This window comes from Cavia porcellus, unplaced genomic scaffold (genome assembly GCF_034190915.1).
Source record: "Cavia porcellus strain 051 isolate PalLab524CR breed Dunkin Hartley unplaced genomic scaffold, mCavPor4.1 scaffold_4, whole genome shotgun sequence".
Classification (NCBI taxonomy): Eukaryota; Metazoa; Chordata; class Mammalia; order Rodentia; family Caviidae; genus Cavia; species Cavia porcellus.
The window spans coordinates 54,652,586-54,675,441 of NW_026947487.1; the positions used below are offsets into that span (position 1 = coordinate 54,652,586).

At 50.3% G+C, this 22,856-nt stretch overlaps 1 long non-coding RNA gene across 1 annotated transcript in view; it reads left to right on the forward strand.

Moving 5' to 3' along the window:
- The first annotated feature begins 7,347 nt into the window (after positions 1–7,347).
- LOC106025229 (uncharacterized) overlaps positions 7,348–22,856 on the forward strand; it is a 37,376-nt gene continuing 21,867 nt past the window's right edge. Inside the window, exon 1 of the long non-coding RNA XR_010046908.1 lies at positions 7,348–8,098. This is a non-coding gene — a long non-coding RNA (uncharacterized LOC106025229). The remainder of the gene's footprint in view (positions 8,099–22,856) is intronic.

The window sequence follows — 22,856 nt, forward strand, 5'->3', positions numbered from 1 at the left end:
GCTGCAGGGCTGAGCTGGGGCACCTGGGGAGTGTGGGGACACCATCGCCACTGGGCTGCTCTCTGTTGCCTTTGGGCAGAACCATGGCTCCTTATGACCGTGTCACACAAGGACCTGCTTGCTGCGTGCATCAGAGCTATGAGCTTCTGAGGTCCCACAGATGGAGCACCCTCGCCATCACCAAGCTCCCTTTAGCTAGAGGATGAGGCTCCAGCCCACTGAGGAGCCCTGGGGCTGCAGCTTTTCCCCAGAGACCCGTCCTCAGCCACCGGCTCACATCTGGGAAGGTGCAGGTCCCCTGGAAGGTGACACCTCCCTGGTCCTCCCACCATGCCTCCTGGTTATGACATGAAGCAAGGGGGGTCCCGTGACCCCATCCTTCAAAAATTTCTTTTTTTTAACTTTGAGCTGAAACAAAAGTAAAGAGAACATAAATAAGCCTTTTACTTTATGGTGGTTACTTCTACTTTTTTACGTGGTCAAATATTATTATTTCTTCTAATCCAAGAAGGTATGTTAGCATAAATCCACTAAAAAAGGATCATCGTTTAAATGCTTCAAGGTTTGCAAAGCCTTTATGCACACGGCACTGAGATATTTACTTGCACGCACATGCCGGTATTGAATTAATGGGCTATTTTTTTTGTTTTGTTTTCTTCATCAGTCATCAGAATTGTCCTCAAGGCGAGGGACCCAGGAAGGCACTGCTGGCTTCTTCTGGGGTCCTGTGAGAGGCCAGTCAGCTTCTGGGGGTCCAGTGGCCCTGCCCATGGGCAGCAGCTTACTTCCTGCATGTGGTGGAGGGCGGCAGCCATGGGGAAACTTGCTGCCCAGACAAAGATGCCAAGTGTGCGGAGTTGAGTTTTTAAATGGCAACTGAGAACAAAGTCTCCACAATCACTGCATAGTTAATTTTGCTTCAATCCTTTCCCCTTCCTTTTAATAGAGCTCATTATGCAGAGAGAAGTCTTGAAATGCTCTTTGCTTGGTTTTATTGCAGCAATGTTTGCCAAGATTTGTGCTCACCTTTGCTTTCCTCTTAGTGAAGCGATCTGGAGTTCAGTGGCTGCTAAGCCAAAACCCTGGCCCAGGGAGGAGAAGCCCTGGCCCCACACAGAGGCAGCAGTGGGCTGGCAGAGGACTTTGCTTCCGGGCAGTGGGCGGTGCAGGTCAGCACAGGCGTGTGAGCACAGTAGCTGAGAACCTGGCCACTGGCCTCATCAATAAGAGAGCATGAGCGACTGGATTTAGGCTCAGAGAGGTCACCACCGCCATACAGGCATGGGCATGTGGGCGTGCACTGTGGGTACGCACATCTGCAGGTGGGCCTGGGCTGCCCACGGCAGGCAGACGTATATCCACATAGGGGCCTGTTTGCCAAACTCTGAGTAATTTATGTAATTACACACATAATGTATTTTAACCAAATACACAAAGAAGATTTTTATGATGCCACTTAGGGTCTAGATTGAACTTAAACCACTACTTAGTCTATCTCTCTTAATAGGATACTAAAAGGAAATTTTATGACAACATTATCAGTAGCATTTTGCTTATAATTAGAATAACAATAATAATACCGAGATATTTTTTCAGTAATAATGGTGTTATTAATGAGATTTTTATGAAAGACAGACTTCTTTGGTATAATTATGAAAATTGATCTTTTGCATTTTACTTATTCACTGAAATCAGATAAGTGGCTTAACTACATGTATTATTTCTAATAAATATTCAAAAGAATGCATTTAAACAAGGTTCCTCATTCTATTCTTGCTCATATTCCTTGCATTTAAATAAAAGTGTAATTGCCCTGCTTTTTACACTGCTAGTTTGGATTAGCTGTCTAACCTGTACAGTGTAGCTGTTTGCTGTTTGCATTTTTAATAGCTTTATTACCATTTGGTGAAGCCTTAATTTCTGACTCCCTTGAAGAGTCCTGCCTTTAAGTCAGCACTACAATTTAACCAGCAATAATGTGTCAAGATGAGATAAAGACCCACACCGGAGGCAGCCCCGTGTTTTTGTGTAACGTTCTGTCATTGTTAAAGCAAGATCCCAGTGTGTCAAAATGTAACCTCGGAAAGTTTTCTAAACTTTGCAGCATAATTTTACAGTTCCTGTTTTTAATCAGTGGCTCCTCGAATGCATTATCCTGTTCCCGGGAAAGCAATTAAAATCCACACTTAGTTACCTGCAGAGACGCATGCTCACAGGTGCTCGGAACCGGGGCTTGTTTCACGCTCACGGCTGTGGCTGCCCGGACACATGTAGCATCTGCCACCAGAGGTGGAGAATCCGCACTTCAGCCACGGGAATGGTTTTACTCGGTGAGGACCTAGCATGACGCAGATGTGTAGGTATGTTGCACTTTTAAAATGGTGTAAACACGTAAGTGCAGAGAACAGGGCAGTGAACTGCCTGGCACCCAGCGCTGATCCAATCGTTAGCAATTCTTAGAGGTCCCTTCCAGCCCCTCCCCTGCCCCAGCAAATCCCCAGTGTTGTGTATTTTTGTGTACAGATACTTTAAAAATAAGTAATCTTCTTAAAAAACCATGCTCACATACATATTAGCACTAATTTCTTAGTATCATAAAATGCCTAATCAGTGTTTAAATTTCCCAGTCATCTCCTCTAATATTATCTATCTGATGTGTGCATTTCATAAATATGTATATATTTTCAGTTCGTCTTCTAATTTGCTCCAACTGAGATAAAAATAAGAATCTTACAATTGTGACTTGTGAACATGCTTCCTAAGACCGTCTCACTACGTTTCCTTTCTTTTTCTTATGCTTTGTCTGCTGAGGGGAGCACTATTGACCTACATAGTGGTGGTGAACCAGTGGCACTTGTGCCACAGCAGGCTCTTTGTTAGCCTCGCAAGCCTGTAGAGGTTCACCATCACTGGGGGATTCCATTCCGTGACTTTCCCAGTGGCACTGCGGTGGTTTCATCCAGCAAACTCCTGCGTGTTCTCCAGCACTGTGGTCAGCTTGGGCTCTGTGTGAGGGCTTGCCGACCTCCTGCTTGGTTCTTTGCCATCTCCAGGCCACGGGACATGTACCTGGTGTCTCTTGGTGGTGCTAGCAGCAGCTACTGCCCCATGTCAGGACACAGCAGGGCACCTAGGTCACGCTGTGATCTGACTCCAGCACCACCCTTCTCTCCGTTTACATCATGGAAGACTATTCATTAGCATAGTACTAGTCGGTGTTATCTTCTGAATTTCTCTAAGAACTGGAGGATTTAAAGGAATGTGGTGAGGTTCACTCTACAGCAGTGATACATTGGTACCAGGGCTGTCGCCTTGGTTTTGGAAGCCTTGTGATGCCCGCTCATGTCCACGTGGAGCACACAGACCATGCACTTGGTTGTCTCGCCATACATGTGTGCATGCACACGTCCACCCTGCTCTGTGTGTGCACATCTGGAGACACGTGGGCATGACCCCCTTGCTGACAAGCATCTCCACCTTGGCGGCCCTGCTCCTTGGGGCAGAGCTGACGCACAGCAGCGTTGGTACCAGCTGACCGTATCCATGCTTGTGAGTGCCCTCATGGTCTGCATATCCATGGTGAACGACACCTGTTTCCATGGAGCAACAGGCACGTGCATCTGGTCAGAGAGGCTAAAATCCCTGCCCTGGGTAGTCACAGGTATTGCTGTCACTGGGGACTATTGCCACCCAACACTGGCATGAGCAGGAAAGCAGAGCCCTGGTCACGCCTGGCTCTGTAGCTGCTCTGGTCACTGTGAGGGTTCCTGTGCTTCTGTGGCTATAGATACAATGCATCCTCTTCCCTGGCCTTCTGAGCTCTCCAAAAAAAGGTCTCGCCCTCACCAAGAGGCTCGTGCTGCTGTCCACCATGTGTCTCTGTCCTGCTATCCTGGTTGCTGCCTTTCCCTCCAAGGCTTTCCCCTGTGAGGCCCATCCCCTTGGAGGCCCAGCCCCAGCGAGGCCTGGCCCACATGCAGCAGGTGTGCCTTCCCCCAGGCTTCCCCTGAATGCCTTCCCTCATGGGCAGCCGGTGGCCCTCAAGTCTTGCTCTTGGTCTGTGAATGCGCCCAGTTGGGCACTTCCACACATGGTCCAGTGGAGGCCTGTGATTGCAGGAACCCCAGACCCCTACTGCAAGAGGGATAGCACTGAGCCCCAGCAAGCTCTTCTGTGGCCCTTGGGGGAACAGAGGGTCCACTCTTCACTCGAATCTGAGGGGAGCTCAGTGAGGTGCAAGCATCCTGAGTCTCTGGACCAGGCTCAGTGTGAGATTCAGGCCCCTGAAACTTCAGAACGTCACAAGCGGCACTGTGACTGTCACCAGCTGGGTGACGTGCTGATGATGTGCCCTGTGCCCCCACAGCGGACCGAGGAGTCTCTTTGCCCCACTGCTGGACACACTTGCCCTGCAGCCCATTGCTGAGGACATGGTAGGGCAGAGAGGGCAGGGCAAGGCCAGAGCTTCCAGCCGCTGCAGGGAGCAGGGCAGGGCTGGGGTCCTGTTGGGCACCAGGCTCTCCAGAGGCAGGAGGCCCTGAGCACTGTGGGGGCAGCAGTGGAACAGAAGAGAGTGGCCAGGTCCATGGAGATGGCACTGGAGGGGAGAGAGGTGTCCATACAGGGACAGGAGGATGCAGGCCTCGAGAGCAGACATGCGGTGTCCACTGGGCATCAGCTTGGGAGGTGGAGAGCCAGGCCAAGTTCCACTGAGCAGCAAAAGGGCTCTGCTGAACCTCAGGTCCTGTTCCAGTCCACTGAGGACACCCTCTGCCCTCTCCTGCCTATTGCCTGCCTATCTTCTGTCCTCCTCTGCTCCTCCTTAGCCCTCTGCCTGGCCTGCAGCCTGTGTCCTTCCTAAGTCTGTCACCAGCCACCTGCCCTAGGAAGGGCCACCCCATTCAGAGGGACAGGGAGATACTTGCCTCTGAGCTTGGAGGACTATGGTCTTTTTCTCTTTGTTTTTGTTTTTTGTTTTGGTACCAGGGATCGAACTCATGACCTTGTACTTGCCAGGCAGGTGCTTATGCTGCTGAGCTAAATCCCCACCAAAGCTTGGAGAACTATGGGACACAGCTGGCTCTGTCACCTCTTGTTTCCAGGGTCCTGGACAGGAACCCTGCCAGGCCCAGATCAGCTTGGTCAGAGCCAAGGGCATATCAGGCTGGCTCTTCCTGGCTCTGAAGACTCTGGTACCTTCACAGTTGCCTTGGGGCTTAGGACACCCCAGGGCAGTGGTGGTGGCTGTGGCAGGTGAGGCTCCACCAGATATTCTTCATGTTACAGATGGAAAGGAAGTGCAGAACTCAGGGAGGTTTGTTTAGGCATGTCCTTAGCTGTGGGGACACTGGGAACAGTGTCCAGCCTGGCCACTTGGGGTTGCTGCAGGAGGTGACAGCACTTGTGCATGGGAGACTCCGTGATCATCCAGTCCTGGCTGCCCAGAATTCGGAGCCGTGTGGTGCAGGCAGTGCCCACAGATCCTCTGTCCTGCGGGCACTCACAGTACATTCCTGGCATCTGATGCCCCTCGCCAGTGTGGACTCCTCAGTGGCTCAGATGAGCAAGCCTGGGGTGGAGCTCCTGACTCTGTGATGGCTGCTCTGGAAGGAGAAGGGCTGCAATGCTTCCATCTGAAGGGGACACAGCACTCTCCAAGGGTCAGCATGGACAGCCCACTCCTCCAGAGCGAAGGCCAGCCTGTGGTCTTGTGCCAGTCTGGGATCCTGCTTCCCTGCTTCAGAAGCAGGGCTTATGGCCTCCAGCAGCCTGCAAGACCCTGCAGTCCAAGGTTCCAGGAAAGCCTGCCACAGATGTGGGGAGGAGACACTGGTGGCCACGCTGTGTGTTCGGAGTGCTTGAATCTCATGCTATGAAAGAGCCAGCATCCGCAGCAGGATGCACTGTGCCACATGCAGGGTGCATGGGTCCAAGGCCAGAGCCCTGATAGGCTGGGGTGGCGGACAGTTCCTACCAGGATTCCTGCGGTTCAGAGGAACCCGGCCTAGACTTGACAGGCAGCCAGATTTCTGTTTCCAGCTGGTTTCCGGTTACCATAATCTCTTTGTAAAGCTTGATAGAGGACAGGCGATCGCATCTCAGGTGCCCTCCAGCTCTGCTAGGCCACTTCATCCCTGGATGCTGATTCCCTTGGTTACCTGCCTGGTCGGGCTTAGTTACAACCACTCCTCCTGCAGAAATAACCATTGGATCAGCTGACCACTGTCATCACCAGGACAAATGTGGTCCCGAGGGTGTGGCGTCCCATTGGCCCTGCAGCCCCTCTCCCTGAGAATGCAAACTGCTTCTCCACCTTAGCGAGCATGCTGCAGGGAAAGGCAGCTCAGCCCACAGCCAGGCCCTCCCCTGAGGCCCTGCTGTCTGATTACTGCCTCTGGTTCCCTAACTGGGAAGAGGACGGCACCCAGCGCTCAAGGCTGCCCTCATTCTGCTAGGAGGCAGCAGAGTGGAGTGTGGAAGGATGGCTAAATTATTCTCTGCATATGTGAAAAGCACATGGCTGGGTGTAATTTGCCTAGCAGACAGGCTCCTGACTCCCAGGTTTTTGTTTGTCTTCCAGGTCTGTCCAGGTCAGTCAGGCCCCAAAGGCTGGCCCAGCTCTGTCTGCATGGCTACAGGAACAGAGGACAGGTTGGGGTGGCTGAGGCTTTTCACCATGGTGGGGTACAGACACCCCAGGGCTCAGGGAGCCTGACACCCACAAGCTTCTACCATTGCATGTTTCCGTGGCTATACATTTTGGGAGACAGGTTCCATGGGCACCTCTGCTTCTTGGTCCTCTGAACACTGGAAAGGAGAAGTGAGGGCACCCGGAGACACCTTGCTTTCTGACAGTACAGGTTGCCTGGCTATAAAACCTGAAGCCTGCAGTGTGCAGCTCCCCCAGCATCTGCAAGGAAGCAGACCCAGCCCGAGGCCCCTCATCCCAGGAGGCACACATCCGCTCATCCCACGAGGCACAGAGGCTGGACTCAGGGCACCTCAGTTCAAGGTAGCTTTCCACTTTTCCCCAAGGCTGCGAGGAAGCTGGGCCAAGGATGCTCTCCTCTGTCTTCCCGAGATAGTGACTGAGTATCCACAGCCTGCTGGAGCCTGACATCCTCCTCCAACACCGAGGAGACCAACATGGGCTTGGAGCTCTCCCTAGGCCTCCTGCCACCCAGCAAGTCAAGAAGGTTACTATTCTGGGAGCCATGGCCTCACCACTGCCCTTGTGCTGAGAGCCACAGGAGCTCGCTCTGCACCTGTGCTGGTGTCCTGGGTCACCCCAGGGGCAGTAGGTGGAGTGAGGGTAGAGCCTGACCACTATGAACCCATTGTCTCCACTTCCCTAAGTCAGCAAATTGTCAGTTCACAACCCCCAGATTCACACTGAAGCGCTCTCCCCAGAGCAAAGGTGTTGGGAGATGGGCTTCTGGGAGACAGCCGGGTAGGATGAGTTTGCACAGGGCAGGTGTTTATGGTGGATGTGGTGTTCAGTGAGAAGAGACAGGGGACAGCAGATGGGGCCTTTCTGGCCTTCTCTGCCTGCCACAGGAGGGTACAGTTAGGTGACGCGCTCCTGCAAGCCAGGAAGAACATCAGCTCCAGGGACGAACCTCAGACACCGCCCCTGGAGCTGGAGGACACACGTGGTGTCTCGTCCTGCAGCCTGTGCTGGCGAGTACACCTGACCACACACAGCTCAGCCACAGAGATCGAATCCATGCGTAACACACAGGAGCTAACGCCAGGAGGAGGCTGCATGCTGCGTCCTAGGGAAGTCAACTGCCTCGGGTATGGGTTGCTTGCAAAAGGGAAGATGAGAAAGGAGACCCGTTGTTACTGTCGCATGCTTCCTGCTGCAGAATATTAATAGGAAGCGGGAGGAGTGGGGGAGCGCACGCCGAAAGGAGGTTATTAATAAGAACAATGCGCCACAGCTGCGTGGCACTTTCCATTTGAGAAGAGGTTTACAAAACCAAACCTGCAGGAAACAAATATTCATGGCTGCCACCTGCACTTCAGAGATGAAGGCGAAATCAGCCACACAGAAACCGTGGAGAGAAAGAGGAGACTTCGCAAGGTCACCGTCAAGGTAAAGGAGCTGGGAGCTTGGCTGGGCCTGCCTCTCCCCTGCAAGCCCCCACCCACCCACCATCCCACTGGGTGACGCTCAGAAGGAGAAGGCAAGCCCTGCAGCCCAGCGTGGCTCCCTCAGAGCCACCAGCCCTGGAATCCCTTGGAATGGCGTCCAAATGTTGTTTTCTACTGTGGATGAGGGTCACAAAGGTGTCCCCCAGAGCAAGGAGAAGGTAGGGGAGGAGGAGCCCGTGCCACACACAGAACTGGCTCAGCTCCTGGGGGCCAGAGGCCATGTCTCTGCCTCCTTTGCAGCCGGGAAGGGTGTCTTGCTGGGCCAGTACCTGGGGCACTTCCAAAGCCACACAGATGACTTCCTCCAGGGATTCCAGGGCTGAGTCCATCAGTGACTGACTAACATCCAGCTCCTCTGGCCTCCAGAGACCTGAGGCTCAGGCTGCAACCTCTTTGGAAAGGGGGTCACTGTAGACATGATCAGCTAGGCCAGGTCACACTGAACGGGCCCTTGGTGTGCATGAGTGGTGTCTTTATGGGAAAGAGAAAGAGGCACAGCTGGGTTCTCGTGCGACTGCCACAAGCCGGGGAGCCAGGGTGGCAGCAGACAGCAGCTGCAGAGGAGGGGGTCCCTGGAGTCCCTGGATGGTGCGTGGCCTTGCACGCTTTGACCATGGGTGCTGGACCCTGGTCTGTGTGGAGCCACAGTGCTGTTGATTGAAGCCCCACGGTTTGTAGTACTCTGTCACAACAGTCCCAGGACATTCTCATTCTAGGTTTAAGTGTGAAATCTGAGGTTAGTGTCGGGTAAACACTCAGACAAGGAGACACAAAAGCCAAATAAAGGTGCCCCGCAAACTGCTGTGAGCAAAATCACACAGAGTCAGGGCCTGGAGCCACCTTCTCCATGGATCTTAGTCGTGGAGTGTCGTGTGGCTGGAGAACCCTAGGCCACCGGCCACTTCGGGGCCTGACTGTCTGCAGGCCAAGCCCACAGAGGCACATGGGTACCTGGGGAGCTGGAAGGAGCCAGAGTCCCACATAAGATGACAAGATACCCTCTGCCACGCAAGCCACCCTGGCACGTGGGTCACAGGTGACGGTGGTCCCCAACTGCTTTCCAAATCATTCAGATCTTCTTTCAGATATTGGGTTGATTGTCCTGTCCTTCTGAATGCCACAGAAACAAAAAGATTCATGCGTTTGGTGGTGGTGATGCACAATTCGATGGTTCTGTAAATCTTTTTAAAAATTTTTTTTTGTTTTAAAGAGGGTAAAATTAAACAGAACAAAACATCATAAGAAAACAATTTAAGAAAAACAGATTTTAAAGCAAGACCACCAGAGATCTTCACTGTCTATCATATTGTCTCTTGTTTTCTTCCAAATAGTTGTCCATACCTTCACATACAAAACAACATAGTATAAAACTGATCTAAACAGGATGATAAAGGCATTTTAGGTCTTCAGGACTCGGCAATAGGGAAGTCAACAATGGCTGCGATAGTGTCTCTTGTTCTCTTTGAAATAGCTGTCCATATCTTTATGTATGTTGAAATTAAACAAAAGAAAATAGATTAATACCACTCTGAACAGAGAATAATAGTATTGCTAGATTTTATATTATAATGCTATAGAATTAGCACTGGGTATCTTAGTGTCTCTTCTTCTTCAGACTATCTGTTCATTACGTCATGTATTATATAATCTATTCTTGTAAACTGTTTGGAAATTCTACCATGAGTGAATCCCTACATGTATACCTATCCTTTCTGTATTAGAAGGAAAAACAGATCAAAACAAGACAACAAAACCAATTCCTAGAGAAACATGAAATGAAAAAGACATATAAAACCACAATATTAGGTGATCTACAGTAGTTACTATGCTTTCTCTTGTTATTTTCAATAGAATTGTCTATATCATCAGGCACAGTATAATTGAACATAGCACTACATAGCAGTATTAATAAAAACACAACATTGGAGACATTGTAGGCCTTCAAAAGCAGTTAATAAACAAATTGGAATGGGTATCTTATTGCATCTTGTCATCTTCAGAGTAGTTGCCTCTACCCTTAGACTTGATACTATCAAGCACACCAAATTCAAATAAAATCAGTCAAGACAAAACAGCAATCTAACAAACCAGATTCAAATAAATCAGTCATAGTAAGACAATGTAAGTGATACAGGGCTTCAGTTTAAGTTAATAGGAAATTAAGGATAGTTACCATAGTATATCTTGCTATTTTGGGGACAGCTGTCTGTGCTCTCAAATCTAGTATGAGTAGACAGACCAGAACAAAATAAAATCAAACCAAACACAGTGATAAGACTAATGTGGCTTTTAAATCTTGATACACTATTAACAATGTCCTCTGTCTTTCTTTTTTTAGACAGTTCCTCCTCTTTCCCTTTCTCAGGGTGCTTTGTACATTTTGGGTCCCACTAACTCTTTTAGTTTTTAGATTAGGTGGACAACCCATTATCTACCTAAGTGGTACTGAACTTTTTTATCCCTGAGCTTGATCTTGAGCTGTATTCCTTTACTTACTAAAGCCTCAAGGTTTTCCTTCCTTATAGCTGAGTAGTTCTCCACTGCACAGAAGTGTTAGGACTTTCCAACCTATCTGCAGCTGCTGGGCGAGCTGTCCCTATTTCTCTCGGGTTCCCTGTCACACAGAGCATTGTTTTCTCATCTTTGACTTTCAGTCCATAAATCTTCTTTCAGGTAGATTATATTTCCTATTCAGAGCATCTTGATGGATCCTATCTCCTGATCTACTCTCCCTGTGTTTCTTTTTGTTAGTGTATCAAGGCCATCTATGTTAAAGATTATAGCCAACCTTCTCTGCCTCATCTCTGCTATGCTATTTTTCTGTTGTTGATTGTCTACTTTTCTCCTTCATTCCATTGTCTGCTTCCTTCATTGAGGCCTCTCTGCCACTGTTGATGGAATGTTGGTATTTTTTCTCTCTCTCTCTAGAATGTCCTTCAGTATTTTTTTTTAATAGGATTGGATTGGTGGTCATGAACTCCCCCAGTTCCTCTTTGTCATGGAAGTATCTTGTTTCTCCATTAATTTTGAGAGACAGTTTTTCAGGGTACATCAATCTGGGTTGGAAGTTATTTTCTTTCAGGGCTTGGAATACTTCACTCCAAGCTCTTCTTGATTTGATAGTTTGTGTTGAGAAGTCTGTTGTGATTTTGATGGGTTTTCCTTTATAGGTGATCTGTTTCTTTTCTCTGACTGCTTTTAATATTCTATTGGTTTTTTTTTTAAATATGTACCCGGGATTGAACTCACAACCTTGCACTTGCAAGGCAGGTGCTTATGTCATTGAGCTAAATCCCCAACCCTCATATTCTGTTCTTGTGATGAATTTTTGGGATCTTGATTATTATATGTCTGGGTGTAGATCTGTTTTGGTTATAGCTGGCCGGAGTTCTGTATGCCTCGTTTACCGGATATCATTTCCTTTTCCTATGCTTGGGAAGTTTTCCTTAATTATTCCTGTGAATAGCCTTTGTAATTCACTTGTGTTTACTCCTGCTTCTTCACTCACTTTTTGTTGGGAGCCGCCGACACCGGTCGCCTTACTTGGCGGACGTAGGGCCTGTGGGTGGGAGCGGGGCCTGAGCTAGATTGCCCCTCCCATCGAGTGAGTCAAGTTGGCGCCTGCTTCCTGCCCCCTGATTGCGCTGGCGACTTAAACAACCCGCTCTGTAAGATAGTCTGCCTAGCAACAACTGATGTTAGCCAATCAGCCCGCATCGCGCGCTTTGAACTGATTGGCCACTGTCACCCTATAAAAGTGAATGCCTCTCCCGCCACAAGAAGGAAGCACAGAGGAAGCACAGAGAGAGATAGAGAAAGTCCACCGGCGAGAAAGGGCTGGTGGCAGAGTGGAGGCCTCGCGGGGCCCACGCGGAGATAAATAAAGGCAAGGTTGCACACCGCCAGACTTTGTCGTGTGTCTTTCCTGCCGGCCGGGAGCGACATCGACATTTGGTGACCCGCACGGGGACTGATCAACCCCGAGACACGGCGGTGGTGTGCAACGCTCCAGCGTGGTGCTGCCGGACAGGTGAGTTGGGGATAAGCCTGGGCTCTGGGTGGCGCGCACCTACAGGGCTTTTAGACTCCCCTCAGGCTCACGCGTAGGTGACGGGTTCTTTAAGTCACACGCGGTGAGTTACAGCCCTTAGAGGTTGAGGATGGGTAATTTACCGAGCGCGGAGGCCTGGCCCTTGGTAAAGGCCCTTAGAAAGCTTTTAAAAGCTAGAGACCTCAGGGTAGGTCAAAAAACACTGGAACTATTCATAGCAGAGGTAGATAGGGTAGCTCCCTGGTTTTTACCCACGGGGCATTTAAACCTGCCGTCATGGGAGAAGTTAGGCGGGGACCTCGCCTCAGCGGAATTGGAAGGGGATATTTCGCCGGCTATTTGCCCCCTGTGGGAAATGATACATGCGTGCCTTGAAGGGGAGGGGAAGGGGTTCCCGTCAGCAGTTAGAGACGCGGAAATCATAGACGCACGCAAGGCTTTTGAGCAGGCAAAGTCGGAATGCTCTCGGGAGGGATCTGTCCAGGGGGAAAAAATCCAGGGAAAGATAGAGGACACCCAAGCTCTAGAGTCCTCCGACTTAGATAGCGAGGAGGAACCAGAAGGTGGGGCAGGAAGCCGAGAGGCCAAAAACCCCTATGCCGAGTTGCGCCGTGAATTGGAATTGTGTGCGTGCGCCGCCCGGGAAAAGCAGAGAGAGGAGAAAGGGCCCCTGAGCGCTCTCTGGCGGGGAGGAGATAGAGAGCCATCCGCTCCGCCCTGGAGCTCTTCTCCAAAAGCGGCTCCCCGCCGAGAGGCCGCTACAGGGAACCCTCCCTTCTCTCAGCCGGCACAGGAAGTGACGCCCCGTTCCACTCTGTCGCGATCGCCGTCCTACGTTGCGCCGCGGGGCGGACGGTATTTTCATGGGCGGCTACTCTGCCGAGCAGGCTGAGAAAAACGCCGGTCGAGGAAACGGGGCTGGGGATTTAGCTCAGCGGCATAAGCGCCTGCCTTGTAAGCAGGCAATCGCGAGTTCGATCCCTGGTACCGATAAAAAAAAAAAAAAAAAAAAAAAACGAAAAAGACCAAAAATAAAAAAAATAAAAAATAAAAAACAAAAAGGGGGAGTAAGCCAAGGCCTGCCTCCAAAGGCGCGGTTATCTATGGCATGACAATGGATGGGCCGGGATCCGGTGGTTAGCTGGAACCGAGGCGCGGTTTGTGTTTTTCTGCAGGAATCGGGACGAAAACCACTGTGGGTCCCAGAGAGGTTGACGCGACAAGTCCCTCGACTGAAGATCAGGCCTGTTCCACCAGAGGCCAACCGCAGACCCAACAACAAGATGAGCCCTAAAAGAACTGCAGGACAATCCCTTTTTGGGGAGCCTGGAATGGCTTGCTCCCCTATGTTTTACCATTGTTAGGTCCCCTGTGCTCCTTGCTTCTGCTCTTACTTGTAGGACCATTCTTGCTCCGATGGGTTACATCATTTATTAATGGGCGCCTTGCGGCGGCCTGGCGTCAAGTACGCCTGGTTGCCCATGCGGCCCTGGCAGCAGCCCGTGATGGGCACAATGACCCCCAGGCTTACGCATGGCTCGCTCGACTGGCCTACGACTGGGTCTAGGTGTGGTGGGTCTTCCGCATTCCTTCCCTAATGACACCACACAGCAGGGTAGGTGAGTCAATGACGGGTAAGAGCGTGCCTCCCCAGCATGACTCGACCTAAGCCAGGCCCTACCCCATGGCGCACGAAAGCCGCTGGATTACTAGAATCTGCCCAGATCTAGATGCCTCTCCGAGGGGATCACACGGAGGGGCATGAGTGCATGCCTATGTGCATCCAGGTTCCGTCCAGTTCACTCCTGGCCCTGGAAAAAGGACGAGGGTCTCAAGGCCTTGGCAGACCCGGGGGCGGCCGACCAGGGTCCAAGCCAAGGGCCTACGGTGGGCCTCAACACAGGGCATAAGCCTCTGCACTCGATCCAGGGCGGGCTGCGATGCATACATTCATTCAAAGTAAATAAAATAGGGGGAGATGTTGGGAGCCGCCGACACCGGTCGCCTTACTTGGCGGACGTAGGGCCTGTGGGTGGGAGCGGGGCCTGAGCTAGATTGCCCCTCCCATCGAGTGAGTCAAGTTGGCGCCTGCTTCCTGCCCCCTGATTGCGCTGGCGACTTAAACAACCCGCTCTGTAAGATAGTCTGCCTAGCAACAACTGATGTTAGCCAATCAGCCCGCATCGCGCGCTTTGAACTGATTGGCCACTGTCACCCTATAAAAGTGAATGCCTCTCCCGCCACGAGAAAGGAAGCACAGAGAAAGCACAGAGAGAGATAGAAAAAGTCCACCGGCGAGAAAGGGCTGGTGGCAGAGTGGAGGCCTCGCGGGGCCCACGCGGAGATAAATAAAGGCAAGGTTGCACACCGCCAGACTTTGTCGTGTGTCTTTCCTGCCGGCCGGGAGCGACATCGACAACTTTTTTTATTCTTAAGTTATAGATTCTCTTGTCATCTTCTAGCCTTTGTATTGTTACTTCCTGGTTCCTTGTTATTTTTAAGAGATCTTTTCTTTCACCATCACACATTGCAAAACTATCTTCAGCTTTTGAAAGGCTAACTAGTTTCTGTCAAGGCACTTTTCCAGCTTTTAATGGAGTTTTTAATTTCCTGGTAATCTCTTTGGATCTGTTTCATGTATTCTAGGTTTTGTTTATATTCTTCACCAAAGGTTTCTCTCCTTTTTCTGGTTTCCTCCATTCTTCCATCTGTGTCTAGAGAGGGGCTTAGCATTTCTTTTATTAATCTTTTTATATCTCACCTCACTTGAATTAGAATTTCAGTTTTAAGTTCATCTATGAGGTCACAAAGGTATTTCTTTATGTCTGCTGATGCTGTGGCTAATATTGCATGATTGCTGCCTGGATCTCTTCTGCATTTACCTCTCCTGGACTTATTTTCCCAGAGTCAGTGGCTGGAGGTTTTTTCTTGTTTCTTTCTCTTGTTATGTTTCTGGTTTCTTTCAGACAGGTGTATGGTGGAGGTCTCAGGCCCTCTCCATATTGCTTACAGTTTTTCTATAGCATGCTGCCTGGGGGTTTACTGCCTTCTCCAGTTTGCTGTTATCTGAAGTGTATGCAAGGACTGTGGGCAGGCCCCTCTTCTCTGAGCCAGTCAACCTGTGAGTGCCTTCAGCATATTATTCTGCACTGTGCAGACATCACAGGTTCAGGACAGTTTTGTCCCTGGCTATTGGGTCCCTACCAGGGTGTGACCCAGCCCAAGCAGATCCCACCAGTCCTCTCTGGGCCAGGGGCAGCTGACTGACGCCACTGAGGTTCCAGATTCAGGCCTTGTTCTGCCCAACTCCAATATGTCCTCTAGCCGGCCACACCCACCGCGGGACCCAATTTCCAGCACTCACTGCAAATTAATACAGCCCTCCACCTTGGCTATACTCTACACTGTGCCCACATTCTCCTGCCAAGGGCCCCGGACTCACCAACTCCCATTTTTGGGGGCTGTGGCTTCAGTGCGACCATGAATTGTCCAACTCCACGGCGTACCCAGCACAACACGGGACTCGTTCCACTGAGCACATCTGGTTCCAGCCTTTCATCCATGTTTTTCCTTCCTTCCTTTCTTTTTTCTTTTTCTTTTTCCTCAGTTTCTTCCTGGGTCATGAGAATCCCTCTCCTTTCGTCTGGTCTTCTCCATGTTGTTAAATTCTAACGTCTGAGTTTTTTCTCAGAGAGGCTCTCTACCCTGCTACCTATCAAGCCACCATCTTTAGACCTCACCCAGTTCTGTAAATCTCCCAGCAAGGGCCACAGTTCCAAGTCTGCTGAGAAGCCTTGCATAGATACTAATATGTCTACATCTGCTTGCAAGGTGGCCGGGAAAGAGCGAGAGCCAGGAAAAGATAAATGGAACCCAAACAGTGGAAAATTAAGTTCCCCCAACCTATGAAGGTGTGATCCGAGTGTATAGTAACTGTTTACAATTTTTTAAAAAGCTATTACAGTAAAAGGTATTCTGATGCTCTCAGAATCTTCCGCTTGGCTATGAACACTTGTCCCATCGTCCTCGCCACTTTCTGCAGTGGCTCTGGAGTCCTCTTTCCTGAGGGTCCTGGATTTTTACTTCAAAACACAGGTGCATTCCTGGCACATTCCTGGCCCCGCTCTGTGCAGGTCCCTGGGTTTCTCCTTATGCTCCTTTTTTACTCTTTGGGCCCACAGTCCATCAACAATCCTAAGTGTAAAGGCTCAGAAAGCTCCCTGTAAAGCCAGCAGTCAGGAAGAATCCCACATCTGGAAATTGCTCCAGGCCCAGGCTGGGCTGCTGGGCTCCTTGGTCCAGTGGCTCCAGTGCAGACCTCTCTGAGCTTCCATCCCTCTGGGGCTCTGTCCTTTGCTATGGGCTCCTCATAGGCAGAGCCCCTGAGGGGCATTGGTGGAGGCCAGCGGGTTCACTATTCCATGTGGAGTTTGAGGACTGACCCAGCCTAATGGGGGGTGGGCAATGACTAGGGCCTGTGCCAGGCAGGCGTGACCAGGCACAAGGTGTGTGGGGTGCAGTAGGCAAGGGGGAAAAGCCCCACTGACTGGGTCCATGGCAAAGTGCTACTGTCCCAGTAAGATAGGGCCCAGAGGGTCCAGCCTGGCAGAGGCTGGAGGGATTTCTATAAGGCTTTAGCATCAGACACCTTTGGGTTCAGTTCTATTGCTTTTTGGCTTGGCCAGTCAGTTGGTTTACCCTGAGGCTCTATATTTCACTGGTAAGTGGGGGGTCCTGGTGCCAGCTTGGAAGGACCATGCTGAGGACTACACATGTGTGAGCAGCCTGGTGCCTACCATCCCTGCCTCAGGCGGCCAGTTCTACACACTTCCCCTTGCCCAGCACCCCAGTCTCTCCAGCGGTGCCATCCCACTGTCTGAGGGCCTGCTGTCCCTTACCTGCTGGCCTGCTGTCAAGACAACTGGGCTGACCTGGGAGTCCTGGCCCTGCCCCTGGGATATGGGCAAAGCCTACCCTGCCTGAGCCTGGCCCTGCCCATGTGAGAGGGTGGTGAGAGTGGCCCAGGATGCAGGGCATTGGGAACCAGGAATGGAGGTGAGGTGGGAGCAGAAACTTGGACGAAGTCAGCAAAGGTCTGGGGCCAGTGGGCTGGGGGACATTCTACACACAGGGACCATCCAGGGAGGGGCCTGCCAGGCCCAGTGAGTCTCAGTTGCTCCCTGGGATACCACTGACTCTCGACCAATCCAGGCTGAGCACTGAAGGCCTCGGAGCCAGTACAGTGGACACCAGCAGGACAGGCAGCCTCAGTGCCACTGTACCCCGGAGAAATCGGTGCTCCAATGGTAAGTGGACTGCCTCCCCTCCACAGGAGAGTCCAGGCCATGAAATGCAGACTTCGTCGCTTTCAGTTCCAGGGTACAAGGAGACAGAGCATGGTTTTCAGTGTAAGGTGGCTTTTTTTTTTTTTTTTAAGCAGAGCCCTGTTGATGGTGTCCTCACATAGGCTTCTAGTCAGGAGCGCGGCCGCTAAGCCCTGTGAGGAAGTATTTTCCCACCAGCTCAGAACCATTTTGGATGAACTTTTAAAAACGCAAGATAAATCTTCATTTCAAGGGCAAAAGAAAGTGAGATTTTGAGTGTCCCCCGAGAATGCAGGATCCCGGCCCAGGCAGGGCTCTGTGTGACCGGGCTGCATGTAGCAGGCAAGCCTCACTTGGCACCACCCCGGGTCTCACTTCCTTCCACCAAGCTGGCTTTGGCCTGGTCTCTGTGTGCAAGGGGTGGAGTCCAAGTTTCCATCTTTGCAGCCTCCAGGCCGTGGTAAGCGAACCTCCGGGGCTGGGCATCACTTGGCACCTTGGGGACGCAAGGTGTCAGCTGCAGTCATGGGAGCAGCTGGGTCACCGGAGCATCCAGGCTGCATCCTGTCTCCTTGAGCCAGGTCTGGGGTGAACTCTGCCTCCACGTAGCCTGGGGATGGCTGTATCCAAGCCTTCACCGCCAGTGCAGGCTTAGGTGCTGCCAGACAGAGCCGTCCACCCTCTCCAGGCAGGCAAATTGTGGGTTACAGCTGGTTAAGGCTGATGCTCCAGCAGGCAGGGCTTCGGGAGGACATGGAGTCAATGTCAGTGGGGATCAGGCAGCTGAGGCAGACGGCTGGAAAATGGGACTGATTTACATAAACCTTACAGACATGGCCATTCAGGAGCAAGGTGCTGTCTACTGCTGTCTACTGTCACACTTGCTTACAAGTGGTTAACAGTGTTTCCAGTTCTCCTAGGCATTAAAACCAGGCTGCACATTTTCAGAGCCCCTTGCACAAGGATGGAGGATTCACAACCCATCACATCCTGGCCTGCACCCTCAAGCAAATTGTCCAAGAGACGCTGGTTCTTAGAGGGAGGGCTGGAGTCCTTTGGGACACCTGTCGATGTTAGAGACTTTCTGGCTGATCAAGGAGCGGAGGTGTTCCTTGTTTGGTCTGTGACCATCACAGCTGGGTGTGCAGGTGAGGTTTGCATTTCAGGAAGTTCTGTTGACCTATTGGCCATGGAAGGCACATGGAAGCTCCTGGAGACATCTATAAATCCTATCAGTCAACAGCTGTTCTTTTGGGGTGTTTGGGTTTTGATGTTTATGTTACTTCGTTGTTTGGTTTATTTTTGTTGTTACTGCTTATACTTCATCCTGCTGTTGACCATCACACTCAAGGTAACAGCTTATTTTAGCAAATCATGCCTTCATTACACAGTGCCTGCTTTTATCTTGTTTAGAACATCACTCCTAAATTCTTCATCATCTGGTATTAATTTCATGTTTTCAATTTCATTTCCATGTGCTGATATTTGCTTGCCTATTTAACTTTCCTTACCATTTTGTTAGAAAGATTTTTAAAAAAATATATAAGTGAATTTTTTTAGCACAGTCAAATAGCCTCTGAATTTAACAGGGAAATTTATCTCATTCATATTTATTGTAAAAACAGGTACTCTTGATTTTTCCCTCTTACTTTTGATTATTATTAGGTGAACTTTGTTCTTTTTTTCAACAGTTAGATATAGTTAACATTTCTTCTTTCTTTTCTCTGTTAATTTAGCACTTTTACATTTTTACATTCATCTAGCGACCACTCCAATTTTTTTCTCTGATGTTTTTTAACTATTGGTGGAAAGCAGGAGCCAAAGTACTCCATTCCTCTCCTTTCCCTTCACACAAAGCAACAAAACAAACTGTCAGAATCTTCCAGTTGGCCTTTGGGTAGTTCAGCATTTTCAGTTCAAGAGAATGATGAGATTTTTCCTTTGAAGAATATCTTTTTTTAAAGACAGCATAGCAAATTTTCCTCAATTTTATTGTTTTTAATTTGGAACTAACTGTGAATGCTGCAAAGCCCCTTTCTATCCATATTTCTTCTTTTATTTTCCATTTATCTTTCTTGAAGTTGGCGACAGGTAGAAGCTTGGCACGTTTGTTCCTGTCATTCTCTGCCTGGACACCTGGGCACAGTTCCATTATTAATAAACATAGAATGAGGCAACTCTGCCTCTTGTTGAATCAACTGAAGCATAACTACCACTTGTCAAAAGTTTGTGCTTTAATACAGCCTTGGTCTCTGCGTTGCCCAGCAGAGCTGACTCTGAGTGTTGGTCAAACCTCCCCTCACTCCAAAGGCACACGTGTGTGCATGTGTGTGTGTGTATTCTCTGACTGGGAACCTTCTCAAGTGTCCAGAGGCATTTCAGTGTCAGAGAAGTCAGCAAAAGAGGCCTCTGCCCTGATTAAGGGAATTTATATAAAATGGACAGAATGAAACAGGGCGCTGATTTTCTGCAGAATCCTTTGTTTCTTTCAGTGGTGAGAATCATTTTGTCTGTCTCACAGTGTATCTCTGTCCCTCTGTCTGGGACAGGGTAGGGTGCAGCAGTTCTATTTGTGGGGTGCTGCGTCCCTCTACCCACCTCTGGATGGCCAGGGGTCTTCTGCCCAATACTTCGAGCCCAGGGGCTGATTCAGGCTCCAGCCTGGCCAATTCCTCTGCAATGCCCTGTGTCCTTTCCTGTAGCCTACTGGCCTGAGGCTGGCACCTGCCTGCTGCCATGTGACTCCCTGGAAACAACAGGCCTTTTTTCACACCATCCTTGGGGACCGTGCCAACCTAGGTCAGGGTCAATGGGGACGTGTTAGCCTACAGGGTCAGCTGCCTGGAAGTCAGTGTTGAACGTGGCCACCTCTCTGTGTGCGCTGATGACAAGCCCATTCCTTCTGCCCTGGGTGGCCACTCCTGCTCCGCATCTTCTGGCCTATTAGCTTCCCTCTCTTGAGGCCCCTGCTGCTGCCCAGGCTGCTGGTCCACCCTCAGGACCTTTCCTAATGGATACTGTGCTACCATCATACAGCCAGTCCAGGAACAGACAGCACTTGCACCAGGATCAGGCCCGCACCCTCCAGGCCAATCCCAACAACTTTGTCCCTGTCCCTACATGGAGGAGCCAGCATTCAATGGCTCCAAAAGTGGCTTTATCCCTTCCACGAGCAGCACCTGGTTCAAAAAAGCAAATACTGGGTCTCATTTGTGCAGTACTTTTATCTTTCTGCACAGTCCACACTGGGCAAGTTCGGCACCAGGTACCCACAGCTTGGCTCTGCCCTGCAAAGTTGCTCCTGGTCACGCACCTGGACTGTCCACTGCTGGCTTCCGTACCTGAGAGTCCAGGGGAGGGGCACCTCACATGCGCCCCTTCTGCCCTGCATGACCACCTCAGTCTCCACACCCAACAGTGCCCTGAGTCTTCAGACACCTGATGGGGAGATGATTGGGCTTTGCAAAATGGGGGCACCTGTCCCACCATGGGGACCTAGTGCTGGAAAGCTGTCTTATCTGGGCTGGAGGGAATGCCCTGCCCCAGCCTCCAGGGTGGAAATTCCTGCCTGGAAAAGGTGAAGGGTTGGAACTCTTCACCTTTGAAAGCCAGTTTCCATGGCAACCAAAACCCGTGGACCAGTCACAATTCCAAACAAAACAAGTCTGAGGTCTGAGGTCTGAGGTCTGAGGTCCAGGCCATGCTCTCGCCCTGCCCTGCTCTGAGTCTCCACTGAGCAACTCCGGCCAAGCCCGAGCAGGGACCTGCTGGGCAGCCGAAGGCTCCCACCGTATTCCAGCACTGGAATTAAAAATTTAGTCTCGACTCCTTCAACCCTATGGCAGGTGACCTTCAAGTAAAGTGAAAGGGTAGCGATAATTGGTGAGGGGAGGTGAAAGACACCGCCGTGTTCCCAAGTACACAGACTGGAGACGCCCGGCCCCAGGTCTGGTGAGAAGCGCGGTGACTCGGCCTTGCTGGTTCGGGTCGCTTTTGTTTGTGATGCTTAATTACACTGCTGGGTCCGGCGCTGCGCGCTGTGTACAGATCCAGCTTCTCCGGGAGGAGGAAGGCGATCTATTTGCAGGAGACATTTTCTTCAGGCGCTTTACGAAAGACACCCCACCCCCCCTCGGTTGCTGACTGTAAAATAAGAAAACTATTACCCAGCTGGGCAACAATGGGTTCCCACAGTGCTTTTCTGCGCAGCCCGCAGCTGCGGGGAGAGTGGAAGCTCAGCGGCAGGAGACATTCCTTCCCGCCGCCTTTCTATGGGCAGGAGGCCTCCCGCTGCTCTGCCGTATTTTCTATGCAAAACTGCAGAAGAAGTGACATTTTAAAAGTTTTGACCTTTGTTTTTTTTTCTCCTTGCTTGAACCAAAGCATACATTTTTTAAGCCTTCTGACAGGGTGTCTGTTAGAAACGGCAATAGCCATTACAGTAATAATAAAATGTTTCAAAATTTGAAAATTCTATATTGAATATAACGCACAGATAACCTTTGTCTGGAAACTGATAGTGATGGGGAGCTCGGACCCAAGTCTGCTTTGCTCTGGGAACACAGATTCTGACAGATTTCAGGCATATTTGGAAAACAACCTCCCTGGACGCCTTGGTTTCATTTGCTAATTAACACTATAATTTTATTTTCCAAAAAATGATTTAGAAGACATCTGCATTTATACTACAAGGTATTTCAATTACCAGTAATGTTTGTTTAGAAAGCCCTTCTTTGTCTTAAAAAATATTATTTTAAAAATCAGTTTGTGCAACAGTGTGTGTATGTGGGTATTTTTTTAGAGAAAAGTTTAACTCTCATTTGAATTAATGAAAACTCCTTTTATTAAAAGGAAAAAAGAAAGAATGAAAGAAAGAAAGAAAGAAAGAAAGAAAGAAAGAAAGAAAGAAAGAAAAAACAAAATGACCAGGGGAGAAGCTGCCAAAGAGAACTTCCTTTTACAGACCTTCCAATTAGTAAGAGATGTGAATGGGGGAGACAGAGAGAAGGGAAATTAGAGCAAATCAGAGCTGAGTTGCATACAACAAAAGACAGCAGTGCCGTAGGGTGGGGTGGGGTGGCCTCAGTTTCCTAAGGAAACCACTGTGCTTCTTCTCAGCCGGGCCTAGTCCAGTCTCCGGGCTGGGGCCGCAGCTTCCCGGATCTCCCAGCCTCCTGAGATCATCAGCATAAGTTTTAACTTAATTTTCAAGGCTGGATAGTGCCGAAGTCGGGGGCAGTTGTCCTTCCTGAGGTGCTGCCAGGGCACCCCTGCCCTGTCACAGCTGTTCTGGGGCTGCGAAGTTATAGGGGGAGGACCCTGTC